At 39.3% G+C, this 11,093-nt stretch overlaps 2 pseudogenes; both read left to right on the top strand.

The window, feature by feature from the left end:
* The first annotated feature begins 3,334 nt into the window (after nucleotides 1–3,334).
* LOC121471552 lies at nucleotides 3,335–4,303 on the top strand (annotated as a pseudogene).
* A 1,381-nt stretch (nucleotides 4,304–5,684) lies between these two features.
* LOC121487782 lies at nucleotides 5,685–7,273 on the top strand (annotated as a pseudogene).
* The last annotated feature ends 3,820 nt before the right edge of the window (nucleotides 7,274–11,093 follow it).

Below are 11,093 nucleotides of genomic sequence, written 5' to 3'. Positions count from 1 at the left end.
CGGAGCCTGGTTCTTCCTCTGCCTGTGTCTGTCTCTCTCATGAATAAATAAAATCTTTATAAATAAATAAATAAATGAAACAAGAAGCATCCAGCTCATAACCTCATTCTGCCTTTTTTCCCAATAATTTCCCCGAAAGGATTGACAGCTTTTTTAGTTTCTAAAGTAAGACAGATGGAAGTTTTATCAAATATGATGCTATGGAAGACACAGGCTGATGATGCTATAGTCCTCTTTCAAATATGACTGTCTTTCAGACAAGAGAATGGAGAGGAGCACACAATATTTCTAAATATGAACACATGTTCAACAAAATTCAAACGACTGATGAGCATTGTGTCTTTTAATTTGAGGGCAGGAGACAACAGTAGTTTATTTTTAGTGTCTATGGAATATTTCAAATGACCTTTCCCTGATTATTCCCCAACATTTTACCGTTTAAGATTAGCTCTTTGTTTCTATCTTCCAACTTCTGTTAGTCATTTTTTACTCTTATATATAATATCTTTGTGACTTATTCTTCAATTTCCAATAGTACCAACTCAACATCGATGTACATTTGAGGTCTGCATGAAGTACAAATCTCTTCAAACCAATTTATGATCTGATTCAGGTAGGTTTTTTGTTTTTTTGTTTTTTTTGTTTTTGTTTTGTTTTTTTTTTGCAACATGGTAAAGGTATTGGTATCCATGAAAAAGAATTGTGGTTAGCCCTTTTTCAAAGAGCTATTGGTATTGGAAAGAAGGTGTTTAAGGGTGAATGCTTATGTCTCTCCAAGTGTATATTTTGAAAACCTCCTAATGTGATAAAATTTGGAAGCAGAATCTTTGGAAGATAATTATAATCAGGGGAAGTCATCAGTGTGGAGCCCTAAGGAATGGGATTGGTACCAGAGCTTGCTTCTTTTTGTTTTTCCATTTGTATCATTTACATCATGCTCTGTCTCAGAATCGCTAGACTTGCTTCTTTGTAGCTTCTGGCAGTGGCCATTCATCATTGTATTCCTTGACTTACAGAGGCTTCCTTTTCACCTCTGCCTCTCTTGCCAGGTAATATTCTCCCTGTGTATCTAGGTCTTTATGTGGTATTTTCCTCTTCTTACAAGGGCACCAGTTATATTTGCTTAGAGCCCACCATAATAACATGATCTTAACTTGATTACATCTTTAAATACTCCAATTCCAAATAAGGTAACATTTTTAGGCACTTTTGGGGGACATAGTTCAACTCATAACAGTCCAATTGTGCCCAGTCATGTTCATCTTTCCCATGTGTAAAATACAATTATCCAGTTTTAACATCCTCCTACATTTTTATCCAATCCAGGATTGACTCTGGGTCCCAAATTTCATCTAGTTATCATCTAAATCAGTTATGGGTGAGGCTTGGTTTATGATCCATCCTTGAGCAAAATTCCTGCCCATCTGTGGCCCTGTGAAATCAAAAAACAAGTTATATGCTTCCAAAATAAATGTTAGAAAGGCATAATATAGATATTTCCACTCCAAAGAGGTGAAATAGGAAGGACAAAGAAGGTCCCAGGTCTCAAATCCAAAACCCAACAGGATACATCCCATTAGACTTCAAGAACTAAGGACACTCCTCTGTGACTGGATGCTCTGCCCCTGGCCTGCTGGAGTGGCAGCCCTGTGGTTTTGGCCTCCCAAGGAGGAGGCTCTCCCTGAGGAGGTCCTAGGTACAAGCCTTTGTGTCCACAGCTCTACCATGGATGACATCCTTTCTTCACTTTATATAGTCTCTGTCCCTTTCAGTTAAGGCTGGAAGCATTTCTGCTAGTATAACATTCTCAAAAGCCTTGTTAATAGGGAACAAGATTTCAGACAAGATGCTCCATTACAGATCTTTCCTGGATAATAGCATGTCTATTTCTGGCTTAGGTTGAGATGGTTTCAATTGGATCCATAAGTCACATGCTGAAATTTTTCTTTTCTTTTTTGTAAATAGATTTTATTTACTTATTTGAGAGACAATGCATGAACATGAGAGGGGTAGAGGCAGAGGGAAAAGCAGACTCCCTGCTGAGCAGGGAGCCAGACATGGGACTCAATCTGGGACTCTAGGATCATGACCTGAGCTAAAGACAAATGCTTAACTGAGCCATCCAGGTGCCTGGATGGCTAACCTCCTTAGTAAATGACTGTCTAGCATCACCTTTGGCTTTGTTAGTAAGTACACTCTCTGGATAGGCTGGGAATTTTCTTGTGCTGGTCCCATCTTGCCCAACAGTTCAATCTTCAATTTATCTCTTATCTGTTGCATTTTACTATAAGCAGAAAGAAGAAATCAGGCGAATTTTCCGTTGTTTGGTTGGGAAACTCTTCAATGAAAGATCCAAGTTCAAAATTAACCATTCTGTTTAATTTTGTGTCAACTTGGCTAGGCTACAGTACCTAGGTGTTCAGTCAAATTACCAGTCTAGATGTTTCTGTGAAAATATTTTTAAGATATCATTAGCATTTAAGCCCAGACTCTATTTTTTTAAAAGATGAACCACCTAGGCGTCCCCATCATGTGAAATAATTTTCAACAATTAATGATGTAAAATGAGATAATATGTTTAATGTATGTAATTAAATGTTATGAAAGATTTGTAATATCAATTATCATATGTAACAGATATATTAAACTTAAAACTCTACGGTCAGAAGTTTAATTCCCTTCCCCTAACAGCATGTTCATAATTAGCCTTCTTTTATTAATTATTCCTATCCTACTTGCCATAGCATTTCTTACACTAGTTGAATGAAAAGTTTTAGGTTATCTACAACTCCATAGAACGAAACATCATCAACCCTCATGGCCTGTGACAACCTATCACTGATGCTGTCACACAACTCACTCAAAAAACACTATGACTTCATATCCAGACTTATATTGCACCAATCCTAGCCCTCACGTGAGCCCTAACAATTTGAATTCCATTACTATTGGGAAAGGTCACCAGAAGGTGGACTATTGGTTGACCAGTGAGCTAGACTTCAGCACATGGAGGCTCCTCACCTCTCTGGTCCTTGGAACGTAGGTTCTACTTGCCTTTTTCATCCCCAGAGGCTGCTCCAAAGACAGTATAGCCTTAAGATAATAAGGCCTACATAGTATACATGACTGAACTCACTTTGGGACTCCTTATAAACTTCTAAGATTTGACAGGCAGATGTGGGGATCCATTCATCTTGTTGCCACCCAAGATAAGCCTCAAAGGTAAGTTTCCTTTGCTTATTAAAACTGCCACCTGCCGAGCGAAAGGCTGAGAGAGTGGGAGACGCTATCCGCTTCCATCCATCACGCAGACCCTGCCAGAGCCGCTGCCACTATGGATGATCGGGAGCATCTGGTGTACCAGGCGAAGCTGGCCCAGCAGGCTGAGCGATAGGACGAAATGGTGGAATCAATGATAAAAGTAGCAGGGATGGATGTGGAGTTGACAGTTGAAGAAAGAAACCTCCTATCTGTTGCATATAAAAATGTGATTGGAGCCAGAAGAGCTTCCTGGAGAATAATCAGCAGCGTTGAACAGAAAGAAGAAAACAAGGGAGGAGAAGACAAACTAAAAATGATTCGGGAATATCGGCAAATGGTTGAGACTGAGCTAAAGTTAATCTGTTGTGACATTCTGGATGTACTGGACAAACACCTCATTCCAGCAGCTAACACTGGCGAGTCCAAGGTTTTCTATTATAAGATGAAAGGGGACTACCACAGGTATCTGGCTGAATTTGCCACAGGAAATGACAGGAAGGAGGCTGCAGAGAACAGCCTAGTGGCTTATAAAGCTGCTAGTGATATTGCAATGACAGAACTTCCACCAACGCATCCAATTCGCTTAGGTCTTGCTCTCAAATTTTCTGTATTCTACTATGAAATTCTTTTTTTTTTTGTTTTGTTTTTTGTTTGTTTGTTTGTTTTTGTTTTTTGTTTTGTTTTGTTTTGTTTTGTTTTGTTTTTACTATGAAATTCTTAATTCCCCCCGACCATCCCTGCAGGTTGGCAAAAGCAGCTTTTGATGATACAATTGCAGAACTGGATACACTGAGTGAAGAAAGCTATAAGGACTCTACACTTACCATGCAGGTGTTACGTGATAATCTGACACTATGGACTTCAGACATGCAGGGTGATGGTGAAGAGCAGAATAAAGAAGCGCTGCAGGATGTGGAAGATGAAAATCAGTGAGACATAAAAGCCAACAAGAGAAACCATCTCTGACCACCCCATTCCTTCCCATCCCATTCCCACTGGAATTTCCCCCATTGTCACTGAGAACCACCAAATCTGACTTTTACATTTGGTCTCAGAATTTAGGTTCCTGCCCTATTGGTTTTTTTTTTTTTTTAAGTTTTCAAAAGTTCTTGAAGGCAAGAGTGAATTTCTGTGTATTTTACCCGTCCCAGCTTTTAGGTTCTTTAAGACACTAACAGGACTGTGTAGAGGCTTTTTCAGCATTACTGTATTGTCTCCTGCCAGATGTGGCAAGATCACCATTAGAAATGGAAATTACATTTGAAAGCCATTAGACTTCTAGGTGATGCAAGCATCTAAGAGAGAGGTTAATCACACTATGGAGGCATTGTGGTATCATTTTTCCTTTTTCTAATTGTTTAAATTGAATTTTATACCAATGTTAAAAGTTAATTGGATGTTAGTTTGAAGTGGTTAAAGATTGTTTGGAGAGTTGTTATAATGGTTTTGCTGTAAAAAGTGTTGCGGAAATGTTGCTGAAAAGCATGGTGCTGGTAACAGTTCAACAATCCATGGCTGCTCATTCTTGCCTACTTTTACTCTCCCTCTAAAGCAGGTTAGCATTGAAGGTGGTATGGAAAAGCCTGCATGAGTGTTCAGTTCTTTGTTTCTTCTCCTTCCCTTTCCCCTTAGGCCCCCCCTTCCCTCCTTCGCTAGCTCAACCTCTTTTGTTCTGTATGTGTAACTTGAAGCTAATTTGTACTACTGGATATCTGACTGGAGCCACAGATACAGAATCTGTATTGTTCTTACTGAAACACAGCATGGAATTAACATTAAACTTAAATAAAAGAAACCTAAATTAAAAATGCCAAAAAAAAAAAAAAAACCTGCCACCTGCCAAGCTGCAGTGACCTCTTTCTTCAGTCTCTTCCTGCCCCACCTCCCAAACTACCGGGGCCAGTTTCAGATTATACCAGGGAAGTTGATGAGGAGCCTGTCAATCAGCAATCGGTGAATCAGCCAGGACACTGAAGAAATGGGCCTTGGGAATTAGACACCCATGGGAGGAAAACGAGTTGGCCATCAACCTCTCTGTGGGGAGGGGTGACCCATCTGTTAGATGCCTGTGGATCACTGTGTAAGTAGGAGGATGCCTGAAAACTCAGCCAGTCTAATGCATTGTTGGAGGAACTGCAGAGAGCATACTGTAGCAGAGAAGGGAAGTGCATGAGAGCTGCAGTCAGCTGGCCTCTCCTGTAGGCACTTTGGCTGGAGGCTGAAGCTCAAGTTAGAAAGTGAGAGGAAGAACTGAGATTAGAGAAGCAGGTGGGATGTCCACTACTCTGCTAGCTTCAGTGCTGGCAGACAAGATGAAGGGGCAGGATCATAAGTTGAGGCCTCAGTGCACAGTTCTGCAAAGGTAGGAGGGTCCCAAATGCCTCAGATTAAGATCCAGGCACTTGCAAAAAAGCCTGATTAGAATGGCAAGAGGTAACAATCTCTGAGAAAAATGATGAGAATGAGAAAGTGACTAGATGTTGTGTTGCTTGAAATGTTCCAAGCCTTCCGATCCCTAATACAAAGGAAAATTCAATAGTTATTGTCCCAAAGCTCCTAGGAAAAAACTTGAATTCTTTCTCTGTCCTCTGAAGTTGCAAATTTTATCATGTCCTTGAAACATAAATACCCCAGGGGATAACCCAAATATTGGCCACAGAGACTGAAGAAAAGGGTATGGGTGGAGTTTTTAAAAATGCAGACTACTGGAGGATTTCCCTTGTCCCAAACCCAAACTGCAGGCTCCATAAGATCACAAATATTGGTCAAAAGCCAAGTGAATGGATAGCTGACTCATAGCTAGAGTCTGGGAATAAAAGCTGGATGGGCATAGAAAGTTGCAGAAGGTTTGTGAAAAAGGAATATTGAGAAGGGAATTTTATGTGTAATCAAGTTAAAACTGAAATGAATTTATGTAAACAGAAAAAAATTAAACAGATATTTTAATTTAATATCAAAAGTACACTGCTGTAAAATTGGAATTTGGTTTTCTTTCTTTTAAAAGAACTAAGTTTTCAGCTGGGGCGGTGCCCCACCACATCTTCCAGGACGGTATGTCAGACATCGCACAAAGCCATCAACAGACGAACGTCCAAGAAGTTCAAATGGGACAAAAGTCACCTGGTGAAATCAGAATTACAGAAACTAGCCCCTCAGAGTGACCGTGGTGCTGTGCCCAGAATACCACCCGAGAGCCCTGGTAACAGTGAGCTTCTGGGGTTTGCCAAAGAGCACCTGCCCCCAGGAAAGGGGGCTGGAGCTCCTGCACAGCTGGAGGCCACGGGGCGCCCCTCTGGCATGCTACAGCTGTGGGCGACACTTGCCCAGCAGAGACGGAGGACAGCCTGGCCCTGCCAGCACACACCTCTGGCTGGAGGGCAGCCTCATAGCAGCTGCTCAGCACAGGGCCGGTCCACACTGCACACCGAGCAGGCCGCAAGGCCTCCACTGCAGACGGAGGACAGCATCTTTCTGGACGAGGACAGCAACCAGCCCATGCCCGTGGGCTGGTTCTTCGGGAATGTGGAGCTCCACCAGCTTCCTTGTCTTGTCCTTCAATGAGCAAACAGGAATTCAGGAAAATGCATTTCAGAGCCAAAGATGATGAAGATGATGATGATGGTGCAGAAATGTAGAGAATAAAGTATACACAGTGATTTCCTTGCATATTTAATACAGTTAATAGTTCGACAGTTTAGCGAGTGATGAGATGTGTATCAAGTTTATCTCCCAAGAAAACATATTCTTTTTTTTTTGTTTTTTATTTATTTATTTTTTTTAAGAAAACATATTCTTAACCAAATGTTGAAGCTGACCCATAAAAGTCCTCATAGAGCATACCAAGTACCTGGAGTGTTTACACTCATCATCCAGAACCATCTCTGAGACTGCACAGCCGCTGCTCCCACACCCATGCATTTTCTTGTGTCTGTGTGTAAATGACACAGTTTGGGTCCCCCGGGGGGCTCAGGACTCAGTGGGAGAGATCTTTCTAAAGAAACTCCTCACTAAACTCTTTAGTTTTGATAATACAGGAGTTTATTTTCCATTATCTCAATTTGATCATTCTTGTGATTGAGTCAATGCCAGTTCTTAAAGAACTCTCCTTTATTTCTGTATATGAAGCTAATGTTTACCCTGGAAATTCTGCAAAATGCATATGAGAAAGAAATAAAATATATTTTGAAAATTTAAAAAAAAACTAAGTTTTCTTAGATTATTGGCCTGCTCTTCATAAACAATCGTATTCAAAGATTTTTTTTTCTTTACCTTTAATGTACTCTGCCTAGAAAACAAGGAGTCTGTGTTTTGTCTTTATCAGGTCTTGCTTACTTAAGAAAACCAAAAATCTTACTTAATATTTTTACAAACATGAAACTTTTTGTATGTGTTAAATTTCGCAGGATGCATTACCAAACACTAAATATTTTTTAGACTATATTCCTAGGAAATGCTTCAAATCTGTGTCCTAGAATAATGGCATCAATCAAATTAAATTTTAATTTAATCAAATTAAATTTAAAATCTGTCACGGAAACAATAAAATTCTCTTGTCTATTGCATTATAATAAACTCATATCTTTAATAATAACTATTTTAAGTCTTTTGTCACTTGCAGTTACTGTCCTACTGTTCTTGCTTTGGCAAAAATGTTTCTGCCTCTTCATGGAAAAGACTTTGACAAGTTTCTGATAACTTAGATCAATCTGCCTTCATGTGGGAGGAACAATAATAAACCTTTCAAGTGCTTCCCCAAGTCTACCTCCCTAGCCCCACCATCTATCATAGGATGGTAGCTGGAAACGTGTCCCTGTTTCCCTTTCCCTCATTAGTGGGGTAGGCCTATTACATTGGTGATATGTTAACAGGTGAAAATTTGCCTCAGCTGCTAGATGCTCTGCAGACTTTGCTGGATAAACACCTACAAGGGGAAGGTGGGCAATAAATCTGCAGAAAAATTCAAGACCCAGGTACCACCATCTGGTTTGAGGAGTCATCTGGCCAGGTAAGATGCATATTGTCCCCAAAGCTGTGATTGATAAAGTACAAGGTCATCCAACCCTTAAGAATGTGAAAAAGATGCAAGCCTTTGTAGGGATTTGGGGGCTTGAGAAGACTTTTATTCCCCAACCAGCATGGTGCCTTCATCTTTTATATGGCCTGGTAAAGAAAGGGCATATCTGGGACTGGAGATCAGAGCATTAAACCACCTTTGAGAAAGCAAAAATACTAGTGAGGCAGATTAAAGCTCTTGATATCTCCTAAGTAGGGCTAGATATGTTTAAGTTAGATGTGTCTAGAAACTCTGGAAGGTATGGGTCAGGCACTGTGGCAGAGACAACAGAAGGGAAGAGTGCCCCTAGGATTTTGGTCCTAATTCTGGAAAGGGGCAGAAACCCAATATACCCCCATAGAGCAACAGCTCCAAGCAGTGTACACAGCCCTCCTCAAGGTAGGGCCTCTCACACAGCAGCCAACACAGTGGCAAGCAGGCTGAGCTTAGAACAGTTTGGCTGGTGTTACTCATGAACCTTGACCATTAATCTGTTGCACAAACAATTGGGCTGTTCTAAAGAGATTAATCCTATGCCTTGGACAATGAGAAATTGAGGGATGGATAATCATAAATTAGTCTATGTGGGGTCAGGATATGTGGAAAGACGTTTGGGTACATCTGCAAGAACCTGAAGAAGTAACCCTCCTTGTTTTCTATGTCCCAGCTCTTGAGGCATTGACATTTCCAATCAGTAAGCTGATGTCCTATGCATGTACGAGCCTTAGCTACCAACACTTCAGTAGTTACAGCAGACTGAGTGCCTAGAAAGAATGGCCACCACAGTGCCTCAGTAAAATGACACATTGCTAAGGATGTCAGATTGCCCTTAAACTACTTGGTTAATACAGTAAAAGCACAGCACCCAAGGCAATTGCCAAAGGAATGTGGAGCCGTCCACTAGAGTTCCCAGCCAGTGAAGGATTCCCAAATTGATTATATGGGCCTCTCCCTCTGAGTGAGAGTTCTAAATTTTTTAATGATAAACACTTCCATCAATATCAATTTTATATCAAATTTCACCATCCATTCATCTAATTAAATTATTAACCATAACCACTTTATCATTCTAGGAGGATGAGGAGGAATTAATCAAACTCAATTATGAAATATTATAATTTGTTCATCAATTGCTTACATGGGATGAATAATAGCTATTATAATTTATAACCCAACTATAATAATCCTAAATTTATTAGATTACATTATAAAACACATACATTTATATTATTTATATATAACTTACCTACCACAATACTATTGCTCTCATGATATGAAATAAAATTCTCTTGATTACCATACTCATTCTTCTTATTATATTATCATTAGGAGGCCTCCCACTACTTTCAATATTCTTACTCAAGTGAATAATTATTCAAGTAAAAGCAAAAAATAATAACATTATTTTGCAAACATTAATAGTTATCATAGCATTACTTAACCTATATTTTATATACAATTAGTTTACTCTACATCACTAACTACATTTCCATCAATAAACAACATAAAAATAAAATGACAATTAGAAAACATGAAACAACTTTTTTATCACCACTAATTGTGGTTTCAATATTATTTCTTCCTTCAACACCAATATTATCAGTGCTAAACTAGGAATTAAATTAGTATAGACCAAGAGCCTTCAAAATGATAAGCAAATATAATTTAATTCCTGGGGCAAACACTTTTATTTTTGTTTAATTTTTTAAGGGTCTTATTTATTTATTCATGAAAGACAGAGAGAGAGGCGAGAGACACGCAGAGACACACAGAGACACAGGCAGAGGGAGAAGCAGGCCCCATGCAGAGAGCCTGATGTGGGACTCAATTCCGGGTCTCCAGGATCAGGCCCTGGGCTGAAGGCAGTGCTAAGCCGCTGAGCCACCGGGGCTGCCCCAGATCAAACACTTTTATTAAGCTAAGTCCTTGCTACCCTGGCAGACTTTCACCCCACAAATTTTTAGTTAATAGCTAAATACCCTAGTCAGCTGGCTTCAATCTACTCTTTCTGTTTAGAGGAGAAAGCAAGAAGACCAGCAGAATTAAAGCTGCAACTCTCCATGGAAGTAATATTATATGACACCTGCCATATTATGAGCCTTGGGTTTTGTTTTCTTAGTTACAATAGGAGGTCTAATAGGGATTGTTCTAGCTAATTAATCCTTAGATATTGTTCTCCACAATACATACTGTGAAGTAGCACATTTTTGTGATGTCTTACTGTTAGTAGTATTTGCCCCTTATAGGAGGATTTGTTCACTGATTCCCATTATTCTCAGGTTATACACTCAAGTCAACCTGAGCAAAAATCCACTTCACAATTATATTTGTAGGTGTTAACATAACTTCGCATAACATTTTCTTGGCTTTTCAGGAATACCAAGATGTTACTCTGATTACTCCAATGTATATATACAAGAAACACTATCTCATCTATAGGTCCATTTATCTCATTAACAGCAGTAAATGAATGAATTTCAGTAAATGAATGAATTTCATAATGATGAATGAATGATTTTCATAATTTGAGAAGCATTTGCCTCTAAAGGAGAAGTATCAATAGAATGAACTACTTAATCTTGCATAACGACATGGAATCCCCCCACCATGTCATCATTTAAAGAAACTAAGAACATACTTACATAAACTTAAATACGAAAAGAATCCTCCAACTGGTTTCAAGCCAATATTATAACCACTATGTCCTTGTCAAATGGGAAATTAATAAAAATTACATAACTTTGTCAAAGTTAAATTATATGTTCAAACCCTTTATATC

Source organism: Vulpes lagopus, chromosome 1 (assembly GCF_018345385.1).
Source record: "Vulpes lagopus strain Blue_001 chromosome 1, ASM1834538v1, whole genome shotgun sequence".
Taxonomy (NCBI): domain Eukaryota; kingdom Metazoa; phylum Chordata; class Mammalia; order Carnivora; family Canidae; genus Vulpes; species Vulpes lagopus.
Note: the sequence above shows the minus strand (reverse complement) of the source record. Positions and strands in the feature narration are given on the sequence as shown.